General features: G+C 43.2%; 1 long non-coding RNA gene across 1 annotated transcript; it reads right to left on the bottom strand.

Annotated features, from left to right (window-relative positions):
- Positions 1 to 10726: 10726 nt before the first annotated feature.
- Positions 10727 to 16846, bottom strand: LOC129695714 (uncharacterized). Its single transcript, XR_008723217.1, has 2 exons — positions 13652 to 16846; positions 10727 to 11655 (listed from the first exon to the last, which is right to left on the bottom strand). It is a non-coding gene; the product is annotated as an uncharacterized LOC129695714 (long non-coding RNA).
- Positions 16847 to 17712: the final 866 nt, after the last annotated feature.

Raw genomic sequence — 17712 nt, 5'->3', positions numbered from 1 at the left:
AACATAGGGACAGGATGGAGGGAGTATGGAATGAATGCTTGGCTCTCATTAAAATGTCATTGGTCTGTTTATAGAGAATGAGTGTAAAGAGGTCAAGGTTGGCTTGGTTATAGGAGGCAGAGGGATGGAGAATGGATAGTTTGTGTGAATGGAATCCTGTGACCAGTGCTATACCTCAACGATCGGTGCTGGGACTTTTCTGCTTCTAATATACATTTACTATTTGGATGTGAATGTAGGAGGTACCATTAATAGTTTGCAGATGATACCAAAAATGTTAGTGTTGTTGAAAGTAAGGAAAGTAGTCAGGCTATAGTCCGATATTGATCCATTGGTAAGATGGATATAGCAATGGCAGATGGAACTTAATCCTGATATGTTTTGCATTTTGACAGTGCTAATAAGGCCAGGATATGCAACATGAATGGTAAAATCCTAAGAGCTTTGGAAAACAGAAGGACCATGGTGTTCAAACATTCCTGAAGATGAGAGAAAAGGTAGATGTGGTAAGAAGCCATATGAGACACTAGCCTTCATTAGCCAGACCACAGGATACAAGAGCAGGGAGGTTACAGTGCAACTCTATAAAACCTTGGTTAGGCCGCAGGTGGAGTTCTGGGTGTCAGCTTGGAAGGAGGTGATTATGTTAGAAAGAATGCAAAGGAGATTCACATGTGGGCATGAGAGGCTGCATGGCCAATCTGGTTCATTTTTCTAAATGTTCTGATAAGATCATAACTACCATTCCTATTTTCCCAGCATCAAGTTCTGGTTTCCATTTACTGTATACTCCTCCAGAGCCAATTTTGATTTATTTGCTTGTCCCTTTGCCTTGCCTTGCCCTCAGCCTCCTTTGTCACTGCTCTCCTGTCTCATCCATAATCACCCTTTTGTTCGTTCTTCTTTTCCCTCTTATCTATGCAACCTATGCACCGGCTGAACAATTGTCTCCAATGTATTCCAGTTGTGAATCACAGACTTTAAGCAGCAACTTTAACTTATTTCCCTCTGAACACATGCTTCTCAATATTTCCAGCCATTTTCTTTTTATCTCAGCTATGCATCATCTGCAGTGTTATACTGAGACAAAACCTTTTGTTTCTGTTATCTTTGCTTCCCCAGAACTCTGAAATGGCAAGATGGTGGGAATAACCTCCTCCATAGGAGGAAGGGATCTTTGTTTTTTAGTATTTGTCAGTTGAGATCACTTTAATTTTGTTTAAAATGTATTCCCATTTCAGTAGTTTGGCATCACGAACAGGCCTGCATTTATTACCTGTTCCTGATTGCCCTTGCAAAGATAGCGGTGAGCAGCCTTCTTGAGATGCTTCAGGCTATCTAGTTAAGATACTCTTAAATACTATTCAATAGAGCTCCATGATTTAGTCCCAGTGATAATGAAGGAACCTACATAAATATCCAAGGCAGGATAGGTTTCATTTTGGGGAGTCTTACAGTTTCCCAAACACCTCAAACTCGTGTTGTGCTTGGTAGTAGTGGTCCTGGGTTTGTTAGATAGTGTTGGAGTAGCCCAGGTGAGTCAATGCAGTGCATTTTGTAGACAGCACACACTGTAGTCACTGTAGGCCAAAGGTGAAGGCAATGAATGTGGTGGTGGAATGGGTGCCAATCGAGGGGGCTCCTTGACAGTCTTGACCTTCCTGAATACATCAGCCTCTTACTTTAGACTTAGGACTTTAGAGATATAGCATGGAAACAGGCCCTTCAGCCCACGGAGTCCGCTCCAACCTGTGATCACCCCGTACACTAGCATTATCCGACAATTTACAATTTTACCAAAGCCAAATAGCCAACAAACCTGTATGCCTTTGGAGTGTGGGAGGAAACTGGAGCATCCGGAGAAAACCCACGTGGGCACCTGGAGAATGTACAAACTCTGTACAGACTGCACTTGTAGTCAGGATTGAACCCAGATTTGTGGCGCGGTAAGGCAGCAACCCTGTAGGTGTATCACGATGCCACCCTTTCTGTTCCGTCCTGTCTTATTCCTGATGTGTCATGTAGATGATGAAAAGATAGTATGGTGTCAGGTGGAGCATCTCTTGATACCCTGTCTCTGACTGCTCCCGTCCTCATGTATTTAAGCAGCTGTCACAGTTTAGCTTCTGGTTCATGTTGACCCCCAAGGATACGAATGGTTGGCATTCAGCGATGAGAAAAGCCTCGAATAACAGGGTTAGATTCTCTCAGCGATGATCATTGCCTGCCATTTTTATGATGCTACTTGCCATTTATCAGCTCTTGCCAACACATTGATTTTTATGTGTTTTTCTTTTGAATACAGAACAGCAAATGGAAGATATTATAAGAATATGCACAATGACAACCAAATAACCAAATAATCACTATACAAACCAAACTGTGCATCAGTAATGATGAGATTTTGTCATGCCACAATTAATGAATTGGTGTATGAATTTCTTGGGCAGTAACTGCACAGTGGTGCAGTGATTATAACTGCACTGGTGCTGCCTTACAGTGCCAGACCTAGGTTCGACCCTCACTGCAGGTGTTTGTTTGTACGGAGTTTGTACATTCTCCCCATGACCTGCTTTTTCTCCGGGATCACCAGTTTCCTCCCACACTCCAAAAAACAATAGCTATGTAGGCTAATTGGCTTTGTATATTTATAAATTGTCCTCCGTGGGTGTAGGATAGTGTTAGAGTGCGGGGATCATTGGTCGTCGCAGACTCGGTGGGCCGAAGGGCCTTTTTCCACGCTGTATCTCTAAACTAAACTAAACTGTGATCAATTCCAGATTGCATACTAAATGTCTGCCTCACATGGCCGGGAATGCAAGTAAAGCACATGTCTGAGGACTTCCAATGGGTGGTTATTTGCATCTGGAGATGGCTGACAGACAATATTTCTTAAGCTCGGCCTTTTGCCCTGGTAAATGGTATTATTTGTAACCTTATCCTGCCACAATATTGCTGCCCTGCTTCCTGTCTCAGCCCTATAGACATGGTATGCACAGCTGAGCCACACTGCCATCTCCTGACGAGCAAAATCTACTGCTATCCTCTGGGGAAGAAGCCCTAGAATGTCAAAAAGACTCGCCTTCCTCTCAACTAACTCATGCGGCACAATGCCTACCTGTCACGGAATCCATTTTGTCCCTTGGCATTGCCAATTCCTTCTCAAAGTGGGCAACAGCCAATTTATGTGAAGCAGCTCTTTCCCATCTTGACAAAGGCAGCCAAGATTTTCAAATCATGAACAACCTGTTAAAGGCATAAATTTATCTATAAATGTGGCAACTGATGTTTACATGACGTATGTAGTAAAATTTCAGATACCTACTATTTTTTAATTCTCCGTTAAGCTTTTGGACTAAAACCGCACTCAAGCTTCATGTTAATAAGTTAACCACAGAAGATGCTGAATGTTGGTTCCATCTTCAATCCAATTCCACTGCACAAGAAATGCAAAACTGCCTCCTGAATTCTATCATCCAGTTTTCCTAACAATTCAACATGAGATGTCTTTTCATTGACCAGCTATTGATCTTTTCACACATCAAGCCTTCTAAGGAGGAGTTCACTGTAACTGCTGTCCTGCTGTACGTGTGTGGCTACTGCCAGGTCAGTACATTGTGAACCGCACACACACACACACACACACACACACACACACACACACACACACACTCACACACACACACACACACACACACACACACACACACACACACACACACACACCACACACACACACACACACACACACACACACACACACACACACACACACACACACACACACACACACACACACACACACACACACACACACACCACACACACACACACACACACACACACACACACACACACACACACACACTCACACACACACACACCACACACACACACACACACACACACACACACACACACACACACACACACACACACACACACACACACACACACACACACACACACACACACACACACACACACACACACACACACACATTATACACTGTATGTTAATATAGCCAGGATTAGATCAATCTGTACTACAATTGGAAGAGCAGATTATTGACAATGAGAGAGAAATAGAGGAATGTGAGTTGCAATATAAAGGAACACAGTCAATTCAGTCCTTTATTTCTATACACAAAAGTTTCCAAGCTAGGATGTTAAAATTCAGGTGCTATCATCCATTCTACTGAGATCTTGATTAGTTGGGCAAGTGGCCAGAGGAATGGTTAATGGAGTTTAATGCAGATAAATGTAAGGTGTTGTATTTTGGGAAGTGAGGTGTTTTTTGTGGGACCTTCATAGTAAATGGCAGGACTCTGGGAAGTATTGTGGAGCAGAGGGATCTAGGAATGCAGGAACGTAGTTCCTTGAAAGTTGTATCGCAGGTAGATAAGATGATCAAGAAGGCTTTCGGCACATTGGCCTTCACAGGGTAAGGTATTGTGTATAGAAGTTGTGATATTATGATGCAGCTGGAGTATTGTGTTCATTTTTTGGTCACCTTGCTGTTGTTAAGCTGGAAAGAGTGCAGAGAGATTTATGAGAATGTTGCCAGGATTTGAGGGCCTGAGCTAAAAGGAGAGGTTGGGCAGGGTCGGACTGAATCCTTTAGATCATTGGAGGATGAGCGGTGATCTTGCAGAGATGTTTAATATCATGAGGGGAATAGAGAGGGTAGATGCACAGAGTCTTTTACCCAATGTATGGGAATCAAGAACCAGAGGACATAGATTTGTTGAGTGGTAAAGATTTAATAGGAATCTGAGAGGCAGCCTTTTTACGCAGACAGTGGTGGGTATGTGGAATGAGCTGCCAAACGAGGTAGTTGCACATAGAAACTACATTTAAAAGTCATTTGGACAAGAACATGGAAAGGAAAGAGTTAGATATGGGTCAAAAGCAGGCGAGGGGCTAGTGTAGATGGGGCACCTTGGTTGGCGTGGGTAAGTTGGGGCAAGGTTCCATGCTGTATGAATCTATAACTCTATGTATCTTTCCATTGGCAGGATGCAAAATTTTCAGGAAAAATTAGAAAGCTTGCCAATGCCACAGGTAACTTTAGACGGGAAATGTATATTGTGTTTATTTGTTCACAGGGTGTGACTATTGCCAGCAAGACCAGTATTTATTGTCCGTACCCACTTGCTCCTTGAATCTGCGGTAACAGAGGAGTCGCCTTGCTCTGCCGCAGGGAAAGTAATCACCAGGGTCCTCCGCAACAAATTACTACCGATTCTTCTTAAGTTATTACACAGCGTAACTGGTAAGTAAAATCCCAGCAGATCATTAGCCCTGTCAGCAAGGATGAAAAATCCCCTCGTAAGTCAACAGCACTAAAGAGTTTCTAATCCGTGGGCATCAAGGAGACGTCCTTGACTGTTGCGTTTTCCATTATGCTTGATAAGAGATACCCCAAATGTTTGTCTAATTCTGCAAAGAAAAGTGTGGAAATTAAAAACTATGAGAGAGTAGTGCAAGGTTCTGTTTTAAATAACGTTCCCCACCCCGTCCTCCTCCATCACAGTCATTCCTCCTTCTCACAGTTTTAACAAGACGGGACAAAGTCTCTGTTTCTGATTCCGGCAAACAATATGTGTGCACTAGGGTCCACACAGCAGGTGTTGACTTGTTCTGCATTGTGCAGCAGAAACACGTACAGTTCAGAAAGCAGATGAGTTCTCCCAAGTCAATTGACTCACTGAGTCGGTATGGAACAGCAATCTTTCCCTCACCATCACACTGCCCCATCCCCCACTCCACCTCCCGACTCTCTACTTTCAGGCTATTGCTATTCGGAGCTCCTCGGAGGCATCTGAAAGTCATTCTACTGGGTGGTATAGGGGGTGGGGGCAACATCTGCTTGAGTTGCAGATAAAGTGGCCTCATAACATCAACCCCCCCATCACTAACTCTCTGGGGTTGCACAGTATGGATCATCCTTTAATTCACAAAAGCTCCCAAGTCCTGGCAACCAGCGTTTCTTTCATATGTAAACAAAGAGAAAATAATGTTTATGTTGTTTTCTTCAATCATTCTGTGAAGATGTATTTCAATACTGCGTTAATTTAGAGTTTTGTGTTCAATGTACATCGTCCTCTTATGGGCCTGTCCCACTTTGGCGATTTTTTAGGCAACTACAGACGACTAGTTTGTCGCCACATGTTCGCCAGTGGTCACCGGTAGTAGCCTCCTCAGCCGTGCAAAAAGACGTAGCATCTTTCTGGTAGCCGCTAAATTTTCAACATGTTGAAAAGTTTTTGGTGACAGTGGGTTTGACGCCAATGAGTGTAGCTTGACTTCTCCTGACGTAGGTGCTGTCGTAGGTTGGCGCCAGGATTACGTAGGTTGTTGTCAGTTTTTCGGCGACCTGCTACAACTATGACAGTCGCCGGCAGTTGCCTAAAAAATCACCGTCGGACAGGCCCATTAGTTTAATAACTGGTCCATCTTGTAGTGGGGGAACTACATTTGAACACTGGAGAGTGAAGGGGGATAGGTGGTGGCCTTTCACCTCAGTTTCAATTCCAAGCCCATATAAAAACTTATGTTGTTTGTTCCGAAGGGTCCTTTGAAATAATTATTTGGGTTGAGACAATTGTGAAATGGTGCACAGCACAAAACCAATTCTAATTCAAGATCAGTTGTAGGGCCCTGGGAGTGTTGTGGAGCAGAGGGATCTAGGAATACAGGTGCACAGTTCCCTGAAAGTGGCGTCACAGGTAGATAGAGTGGTAAAGAAGGCTTTTGGTACATTGCCCTATATCAGTCAAGAGTATAGAAGTTGGAACGTTATGTTACAGTTGTAGAAGATGTTGGTGAGGCCACATTTGGAGTATTGTGTTCAGTTTTGGTCATCCTTCTATAGGAATGATGTCAGTAAACTGGAAAGAGTGCAGAGAAAATTTACGAAGATGTTACCTAGACTCAAGCGCCTGAGCTATAGGGGGAGTTTTAGCAAGCTAGGACCACAAGAGGTTAAAGGGTGAACTTATAGAGGTGTATAAAATGATGAGGGGAATTGATAGGATGAATGTTCAGAGCCTTTTATCCAGTGTAGTGGAATCAAGAACCGGAGGACATAGGTTGAAAGTGAAAGGGGCGAGATTTAATAGGAACCTGAGTGCAGGTTTTAGAGGGTGGCGAGTATATGGAATGAATTGCCAGATGAGGTCATTGCAGCAGGTACAATAACAACATTTATATACACTTGGACAGGTACATGGATGGGAAAGGTTTAGAGGGATATGGACCAAATGTGGACAAATGGGACCAGCTAGCTGACTTACCAGAAGGGGAAAGAATATTGCAGTTCCTCAACATTTGGGTTGAAACCCAACTTGGGGTCTAAGCAGTTGAAGATTTACTTTGCATTTAACTGTGGTATACATGACTATGAATGCGAGTCCATTTCCAGGCAATAAACTCACTTTCCTTAATAAAGATATTAATTTAATAATGACCATCGTTCACATGTAACATTTTGCAATGTATTACTTCCATTAGATTAGTTTATTTTTCCTCACTAGCACTTGACATCCCATTCAAACTACAAGATGAGCTTTTCAGCACGGTGGTGTGCAGTCTGAAAGTCCAGGTCTAACTTAATGCTCTCTTCCCTTTGATCACAATTTGGTCACAGTTATAACACCACTATCCTGTCAACACAAAGTGATTTTGTGCAGGCGCTGACATAAAAATAGCAGTATCATTTAGGAGTCGGGCCAGATCTGAATCCTGGTGGCAATTGCAGTCTAACATCCTCTCCAGCAAACCAATCCTCATCACTCAGATTCCTGTCAGCTGGAGTACAGCTCCAGGCAGGTAGGAAGCTATGACTGAAAAGTATTTATGGCTTTTTTGGGTTCCTTTGCTTTTCGAGTCTTTTCAGTACTAAAGAAAATAAAAACTTCCCGCAAGAAATTGCAGCGAATTGTGGACACAGACCAGACCATCAACCAAACCAGCCTCCCTTCTATTGACACCATTTATACCTCACACTGCCTCAGCAAGGCCAGCAGCATAATCATGGATGAGTCGCACCCTGGCCACTCCCTCTTCTCCCCTTCCCCCATCAGGCAAACGCTATAGAAGTGTGAAAATGCACACAACCAGCTTTGGGGACAGTTTCTTGTCAGCTGTTACCAGGCAACTGAATCAGAGAGGTGCTGAACTACTATCTACTTCTTTGATGACCCTTGGACTTTGTTGGCTTTACCTTGAACTAAACGTTATATACATCAATGATTTAGATGAAGGGATTCAAAGTAACATGAGCAAATTTGCAGATGACACAAATGACGTGGATGGCAGTGTGAACTGTGAGGAGGATGCTATGGAATGCAGGGTGACTTGGACAGGTTGGGTAAGTGGGCGGATGCATGGCGGATGCAGTTTAATGTGGATAAATGCGAGGTTATCCACTTTGATGGCAAAAACAGGAAGGCAGATTATTATCTGAATGGTGTCAAGTTGGGAAAAGGGGAAGTACAAAGAGATCTGGGGGTCCTTGTTCATCACTCACTGAAAATAAACATGCAGGTACAGCAGGCAGTGAAGAAAGCTAATTACATGTTGGCTTTCATAACAAGAGGAGTTGAGCATAGGAGCAAAGAGGTCCATCTGCTGTTGTACAAGTGAGACCACACCTGGAATATTGTGTGCAGTTTTGGTCTCCAAATTTGAGGAAGGACATTCTTGCTATTGAGGAAGTGCAGTGTAAGTTCACAAGGTTAATTCCCAGGATGGCGGGACTGTCATATATTGATAGAATAGAGCGGCTGGGCTTGTATACTCTGGAATTTAGAAGAATGAGAGGGGATCTTATTGAAACATATAAGATTATTAAGGGATTGGACACGCTAGAGGCAGGAAATATTCCCGATGTTGGGGGAGTCCAGAACCAGGGGCCACAGTTTAAGAATAAGGGGTAGGCCATTTAGAACGGATATGAGGAAAAACTTTTTCACCCAGAGAGTTGTGAATCTGTGGAATTCTCTGCCTCAGAGGGCAGTGGAACCAATTCTCTGGATGCTTTCAAGAGAGAGTTAGATTGAGCTCTTAAAGATAGCGGAGTCGGGGAATATGGTGAGAAGGCAGGAACAGGGTACTGAATGTGGATGTTCTGCCATGATCACAGTGAATGGCAGTGCTGGCTCGAAGGACCTAATGGCTTACTCGGCACTCATTGCCTATTGTCTATTATCTATTGTCTATTCCCTTATTATGTATCTATAGACTGTAAATGGATCGATTGCAATCATGTATTGTCTTTCTGCTGACTGGTTAGCATGCAACAAAAAGATTTTCACTGTACCTCGGTACATGTGATGATAAAGCCTAAACTGAACTGATTATCCAATTTGATATAGTCATACGGTAATGGGCCTGTCCCACGTAGGCAATTTTTTTCGACAACTGCCGGCGACTGTCATAGTCGTAGCAGGTCGCTGAAAAAACGGTGACTGGACCCCCCTACGGCAATGTCTGCGACAATGTCTACAACAACCTACCACCTATTTGACATCAAGCAACCAGCGACCCATTAGGACGTCCACCTACGACCACACCTACAACAACCTACATCCACCCGCGACAAACTACGACAAGGTACGACCCTGTCGGCGACAACTGAAGACTACTTCAGTCGCTGGTACCTGTCGCCGGTTGACGTAGGTTGAGGTAGGTAGTCGCCAATGGAATTCACCGAGGTCAGCACCGGCGACAACCTACGTCATCCTGACGACAATCTACGGCAGCGCCTACGTCAGGAGAAGTCAAGCTGCGCTCATTGGCATCAAGCCAACTGTCGCAAAAAAGTTTTGAACATTTCAAAATCCAGAGGCAACCAGAAAAACCCTATGATTCTTTGGGCGACTGAGGAGGCTACTCGCGACCATACAGGCGGCACCCCAGCGACCATGTGGCGACAGCCTGGTCGCCTGTAGTCACCTAGAAAATCGCCTATGTGGGACAGGGTCATAAGAAACAGGCCCTTTGGCCAAACTCGTCCATGCAAACAAGATATGCTATCTAAGGTAGTCCCATTAGTCTGCATGTGGCGGAATAAAAAGGAGGAAAAATAGAAAAGCAGAATATTGTTTAAATGGCGTCATAATATTGAATACTAGAGTACAAAACATTGGGATGCCTCAGTGCAAGAAACACAGAGGTTAGTGTGCAGGTACAGCATGGAGGGAATTAGAATAGTGACCTTTATTACAAGGAGGATGGAGTAGAATAGGAAGGAAGCCTTCCTACGTACAATGGAGGCACAAGAGACTGTAGATGCTGAAATCTTGAGCAAAAATAGACTGCTGCTGGAACGCAGCAGGCCAGGCAGCATCTGCGGAGGGAAAAGAAAAGACAATGTTTCGGAGCAGGAGTCTTCTTCAGACTTGACAATGTTTTAGGTCAGCATTCTTCATCAGACTGAAGAAAGGTCCCGACCGAAAGAGTCGTCTGTCCTTTTCCCTCCATAGATGCAGCTTGGCCTGCTGAGTTCCCACAGCATTTTGGTTTCTCCTACACACAATGTCTCAGTGAATCTGCCATCTGAGCTATTGCATAAGTTGTACATTTGAGGACGGATATATGCTTGCAGTATAGATGGTAAAATAAAGATTTGGTGCGTTAATTCTACTGACTAAAATGTTGGAGAGTGAGAAAACGTTGGAGTGGATATTACTAAAACGACAACACAACAGAGAATATGGAATTGATAGAATCATCTGGTTTATTTTAGCTCATAAATCCAGAACAATGAACACCTCGTTAAATAAGCTGAATGGACAAAATTAATCTCAGAGTTAGTCAGAGAATGGTTGACATCTGGAACATACTGGCAAAGGAGGTAGTGGGATCAGATACAATCACTATGTTTAACAACCAGCTAGACGGATGATTCAATTGGCAAGGTTTGAAAGGACATGGTCCTAAAGTGGGCAAATGGGATTAGTGTAGATGGCAAAAAGTCAGCATTGACATGATGGGCTGAAGGGCAGGTTTCTATGCTCTACAATTCTTTGATGATGTGTCTATGACTCTGTAACAAGGCAATGGCAAATCAATGAACAATGGAAAGACATGGGTTCAGAAACAGCCCATGACTGAAGTGATGTTGAGGTTGTAACTCGCCAGCCTTGGTTCAAGAGTGGCTATATTACTATACATACACATCTTAGATACAGAACAAGTGTATAGAAATAGTACATTGAGACAGTGTACAAGAATCTCCAGGTTTGATGCCGTTTTCAAGTCCCAATTGTTATAAGTGCAGAGTTCCTAACCTGGCCATGAAGGCCCGTTGCCTTGGCGATGTTGCAGGGTCGGCCTGGCCAAGCATAGCCGTTGGTGTCCTCCACTGCTGTGTGCAGCTGCAGGTCGAATCCAGACTGCCTGCTCGGTCTCTTGGAACGGCATTCAATGCAACCGAACCTCCAGCAGCCCACTCCATCATCGAGGTGTACAGCACTGCTTCCTACAGTCAGTCCGCTTGCGTGCCCTCTGTTCCTCAAGACCACTGTATCCACCTCCTTGTGTATCTTCCTCCAACTCGCCGGGTCTCGGGAATATGCAGGGAAGGGTTCGACGGCTCATGTCTTGGGGATGGTGGGCAAGCTAGGCCGGTTGCCGGAGGATACGCAACTGCAGCACATTCATAGTTTGCAAGTCAGGGTCACCTATGCACACAGTATACACATTCAACGTAGCATTGGATAAATGTTGCAAATAATAAAATCAAATTTTCCAACCTCTCCCTACTTCATTTATCTTTTAGAAAATAAATCAAAATATAATTCATTTTTATTGGACTACTAGCGCCAGCTCTTGTTCATTAAATTCTGAACAGCAATCTGACTAAGGATCAAATGACCATTAGTTGCAGCTTCACTATGGAGTGCTTGATGTCTTGTAAATGTTTTTACTGGATCTATGTCTTGTCATCCAAAATCTGTTTCTTATATTGTAGATTTTGTGGTTAGTCATAAATTCAGCATTTTTGCTGTTATTCTGATGTACAAAGTAATTCCCACGACATATTACATGTTAATTTTTTTTTTTTTTTAAGTGATTGTACTTTTCTTACTTGCTTCAACAATTGGGCAACCAAAGTCACTGCTGTACACTGTACACTGTAGACAGCTCGATTGTAATCATGTTTTGTCTTTCTGCTGACCGGATAGCATGCAAAAAAAAGCTTTTTGCTGTGCCTGTACGTGACAATATAGTAAACTAAGCCAAACTAAACTAGAAATTAAAGTTAAACACAATGGGGAGACAGGCACGCAGGAGAGATTGGGACGTTTTTGAGAAAAATCTGTGGAGGATGGTGAGAAAGTGGATTTCTGTACTGAGGTCATAAGAAGGTTAAGAATGTGTCCCCTTTTTTGCATTCAAGAGACTGCTTCAAATATACAGGTGTGTAACTAACAAGTTCCCTAAATACTAACAGATACCCAAGAGCATGGGTGGCCCACACTTGAACCTTGTTAACCTCAGATAAAACTCTGGGCATTTTTCGCCTATAAAGTTGTGAAAGCAAGACCACCCATATTGAAAGCGCAGCCTCACCCTCTTTGGACCCGTTAGAGTAGAACACCCTACAATCGTGCCATGATTCTTTCCACACAAAAAAAACATGCTGCTTTCCGAGAATAACCTTCCTGAAATGCTTGTGGTGGCAGTGGCAACGGCTGTGTGAGAGAAGCCAGCTTTTCAGCAGATATTTTTTTTTTTTTAACAGCAGACAGGTGAAGCACAATGTTAGTTGATTTAGTAAGTTATAGTTGGGTGGGCATGCATATTTATCTTCAAACACTTTCTGAGATCACTGTGAAAACTTGCTCCGAGCGGAACAACTGAATGCTGTCCCACTGCAGTGCGGTACCAGTTTCAGAACCGTAATTTGTTTTATGCGAAGTTCTATTCTTGACAAGCTGCAGGCTCTGTCAACATACATCCTCCTCTAATAACCTTGGCCACAGAGCCTTATTCACACTAGCAGGCTCCTGCTGATAATAATATATGAACTTTAATTTCCAACATTGTTGCTGCCCTATATCTAGCAATGGATGTTAGGCCAGAAGGTTGTGCATGTTACCTCACATACTTTCAGCAACTTGTGCTGGAGCCTGTCACCTTTTCAGTGGGAGTTGGCTCCCACATACTGCTTCAACCTCAAAGGATAACTGACCTCGTACCAACTCCCCTGTGAAATGAAGAGAGGGGAACCGAGGTGTTGAGTGGGATCTGAGAAACAGAGGATTTAATTGTTGCAGGTTCTTTTGCTGCATTTGGCAATCACATGAATAAAGTGGATTTGCTGGTTTGTGGCAGTAATTGATAGGGAGTGTAGGGGCCACCAGAGTTTGTTTTACTTAGTGAAATTTGTTCCTTATTTGTATGCTGATTCTGCATATGAATAGCTAGAATATTTCCTATTGTTAAGCTCATGCCCAGACAGATGTGTTAAAATCAATACAGTGCAGTAAACTATGCAAATAACAATATTTTCAATCAAAATTTTCATTTTCAAACAACAAATGCAATCATAATTGAAAAGGACATGAACTGAGTATTTACACCCATGCCAATATAAAAATACCTCCCCCACACTTATTCACACCTCACATGATCCCACCTGTTTATTTATTTGTGTTGTGTCGTGCAGTGTGCAGCCCATCTTGTGCTGTGTGTCCTCTCTCCCTTCATTCATCCGAGTAACAAGCAGGTCAGCATTACCTCTGCACTGCTCTCTGCTCTGAACAGCACCCTTCTCATTCTGCCTGCACCGCAGAGCAGCTGAAGCACAGGGCACCTTTCAGCAGTTCTGCTTTGAAATGGCAACAGTGCTCGCTACAGCTATTCCCGTTTCCAACCCACTGTTGCCAGAGGAGTAGTTCATGGATGTGGTCCAGGACCACGAGGAAGGTGGGAATCATTACCGTGCATACTTCTAAAGAACCTTACACCAATATTTGCTGAGGAAACCAGATTAAAAGACTGACATTTTCCACTTGCGGCTGCGTTTTTTTGATATTTCTCCCTTTTTTTATTTCTCCAATTTTCACCCTTTTTCACCTCACATGGAACATATATATAACCACATGCGTTTACTTCCCTTGTTTATCTATCTCACAGTATAACGAGTGAATTGCTGTAGGGAATTGAACGCAAGAAGGCATTACAACCAGATTTAATCTAGTCAAGAATAAGAAGGAGGCATGGGAGACGTATAGGCAGCTGGGATCAAGTCAATCCCTGGGGGGTTTCCACAAACTGAGGAGCATGCTGAAAAAAGGAAATGAAGAGGGCAAAAAGGGGACAGGAGATAACTCTGGCAGTTAATATTAATGGATAATCCCAAGAGATTTTATGTACGTTAAGGGGAAAAGGATGATCAGAGAGAAAATGGGGCCCCTCAGAAATTAAAGGTCTGTGTGGAGCCACAGGATATGGGCAAGGTCCTCAATGAGTATTTCTCCTCTGTTTTTGCCGTGGATAAAGGCATGAAGACGGGGGAACTTGGGTCAGTCAATAGAAGGGTCTTGAAGGCAGTCAGTATTAGTATTAGGTCGAAGAGGTGCTGAACGTCCTGATGCGTATGAAGGTGACAAATCTCTCGGGCTTATCAGATAAGTTCCACAGGATAGGCTACTCTGGAAGGTTAGATCGTGTGGGATCCAAGAAGAGACAGCTGCCTGGATAGAAGATTGGCTTTGTGAAAGAAAGCACAGGGTGATAGTGGAAGTTTTTTTTCCGGACTGGAGGCCTGTGACCAGGGTTGTGCCGCAGGGTTCAGTGCCGAGTTCATTGCTGTTTGTCATTTATATCAATGATTTGGATGGGAACATACAAGGCATGATTAGTAAGTTTCCAGATGATACTAAAGTGGGTGGTATTGTAGATAGGGAAGAAGATTGTCAAAAATTCCAGCAGGATCTTCATCAGTTGGGCAGATGGGGTGGGGAATGGAGGTTAATACAGAGAAGTGTGAGGTGTTGTATTTTGAGAAATCTAATCAGGGAAGAACCTACACAGTGAATGCCAGGGATCTGGGAAGTGTTATAGAGCAGAAGGATCCAGTAGTGCAGGTACGTAGTTCCTTGAAAGTGATGTTGCACGGAGATAGGGTGGTCAAGACATTGGTGAAGCCACATTTCGAGTTCAGTTTTGGCCACCCTGCTATAGGAAAGATGTTGTCAAACTGGAAAAGGTGCTGAGAAGATTTACGAGGATGTTGCCAGGACTCAAGGGCCTGAGCTCTAGGGAGAGATTGAGCAGGTTAGAACTTTATTCCTAGGAGCCCAGGAGGCTAAGGGGTGATTTTATAGAGGTGTATAAAATAATGAGATTAATAGATACGGTTTCACCCAGACTAGGGGAATCAAATACCAGAGGACATACATTTAAGTGAAGGGGGAAAGATTTAATAGGAACTTGAGGGTCAACGTTTTTATACAAAGGGTGGTAGGTGGTAGGAAGGACATCCTTGCTATTGAGGCAGTGCAGCTTAAGTTCATGAGGTTAATCCCCGATATGGCGGGACTGTCATATGAGGAAAGATTGGAAAGACTGGGCTTGTATTCACTGGAATTTAGAATGAGAGGGAATCTTATAGAAACATGAAAAATTATAAAAGGACTGGACAAGCTAGATGCAGGAAAAATGTTCCAAATGTTGGGGGTGTACAGAACCAGGGGCCACGGTCTAAGAATAAAGGGGATGTAATTTAAAATTGAGATGAGAAAAAAAACATTTTCACCCAGAGAATTGTGAATTTGTGGAATTCTCTGCCACAGAAGGCAGTAGAGGCCAATTCACTGGATGAATTTAAAATAAAGTTAGAGCTCTAGGGGCTAGTGGAATCAAGGGATATGGGGAGAAGGCAGGCACTGTTTACTGATTGTGGATGATCAGCCATGATCACAATGAATGGCGGTGCTGGCTGGATGGGCCAAATGGCCTCCTCCTGCATCTATTTTCTATGTTTCTGTATGGAACAAGCTGCCAGAGGAAGTAATCGAGGCAGGTACTATCACAATGTTCAATCTTGTCCTCAGCAAGATTCTGAATTGGTGGCTCTCCTGATAACATGGTTCCTGCTCGCCTCCTAGTCCCTGCTGATAACCACAGCAGGCCAACAGGCTACAGGGATTTTTTTTTTTGCAATGATGGGATATAGAAAAGATGGAATGTACCAGTCCTAAAATTCAGGTGATGAAATAGAAGCTACTTCATAGCCAAGTTTGTACATAAAATGTCCTTTCACCTTGTAACATTGTCAGGCCACTCAGCAGGGCAATGCAGTGCATTTTACCAGTTTGACCTGACAGCATTCGCCTTGCCCTTCAGCAGCACTAATCCATGTTCAGGACAAACAATGGCCAATTTTCCTGGTTAAATCTGGTTTAAAAAACTGTGCGCAGCATAAAGCCACATCTTTGATTTGCGTTACCAGGCAGTGAGAAACCCCAAGCTCAGTTCCAACGTGAAGTTCAGGATTTACTCACTTTCTTTCCACTGTGACTATTTCTCCTGTTATTGTTTTAAAACACTTCAATGTTTGCATTTATGTGCGTGAGGCACTATGCTGACCATTAAAACACAATGCTGTACTAAACATTGGGCAGATTTGTGATTTATGCTAAGGTCCCAGATCTGTGTGCCATGTGGATATGTTTGCCTAATTGTTTTCCTTTTTGATTCATCATGATCGTAAAGATCATTTTAAGGATTTTAGTAAAGACCTGTTAGTGCCTCAAAATATTCTCGAAAATATTTTATTTTCAGGTAAAAAGCGATTGATTATTGAAAATAAAACAGAGATTGTGCTTTAAATGAGTTGGGCTTGAGAAGAGGAGGGAGGGCATATTCCCAACAATACTGCAATGGTAGGTGCACAAAAATGCTGGAGAAACTCAGCGGGTGCAGCAGCATCTATGGAGCGAAGGAAATAGGCAACGTTTTGGGCCGAGTTTTGGCCCAAAACGTTGCCTATTTCCTTCACTCCATAGATGCTGCTGCACCCGCTGAGTTTCTCCAGCATTTTTGTGTACCTTCGATTTTCCAGCATCTGCAGTTCCTTCTTAAATACTGCAATGGTCATTGAACCAGAAGACAGATTAACTTTGTATTCATGTAAGCAGAAGAACATTGCCATCTGCTGGGAATCAGAGGTAATGTATAAGCCTTTCCATGTAAGCATTTCCAGACACTGAACTCGTCTTGTGAAGTTCCAAAGGAAACTTGAATACGTGTGGTCAGGAAGAGATTAGGTTTGTTATAGAATCATAGATTTATAAAGCATAGTAACAGTTCCTTCGGCCCAACTGGGCCATGCTGACCAATACATCCCATCTATACGTCAATACGTCCCATCCCATGTTAGTCCCATTTGTTCCTCCAAACCTTTCCTACCCATGTCCCTCTCCAAATATCTTTCAAATGTTGTTATTGTGTCTGCCTCAAGTACATCCTCTGGCAGCCCACTGTTTACTGAACTGGTGGGCTGATAACACAATTGCTCGGAAAGGATTTAGGGAGGAGTGAAGCCTGGAGCATTGAAGGGGCAGGATGTAAACAAGGAAGAGAAATTACCTATGATATATTCTCAGGGCATTCCAGGATTGATGGCAATACTATGGGAGGTAAAGCCATTATTGAAGATAACCTGGAATTAACCAATGGAGAAAACATCAA

This window comes from Leucoraja erinacea, chromosome 3, assembly GCF_028641065.1.
Source record: "Leucoraja erinacea ecotype New England chromosome 3, Leri_hhj_1, whole genome shotgun sequence".
NCBI classification, from domain to species: Eukaryota; Metazoa; Chordata; class Chondrichthyes; order Rajiformes; family Rajidae; genus Leucoraja; species Leucoraja erinaceus.
The sequence above is the reverse complement of the archived record's forward strand: the minus strand, read 5'-3'. Positions and strand labels throughout refer to the sequence as shown.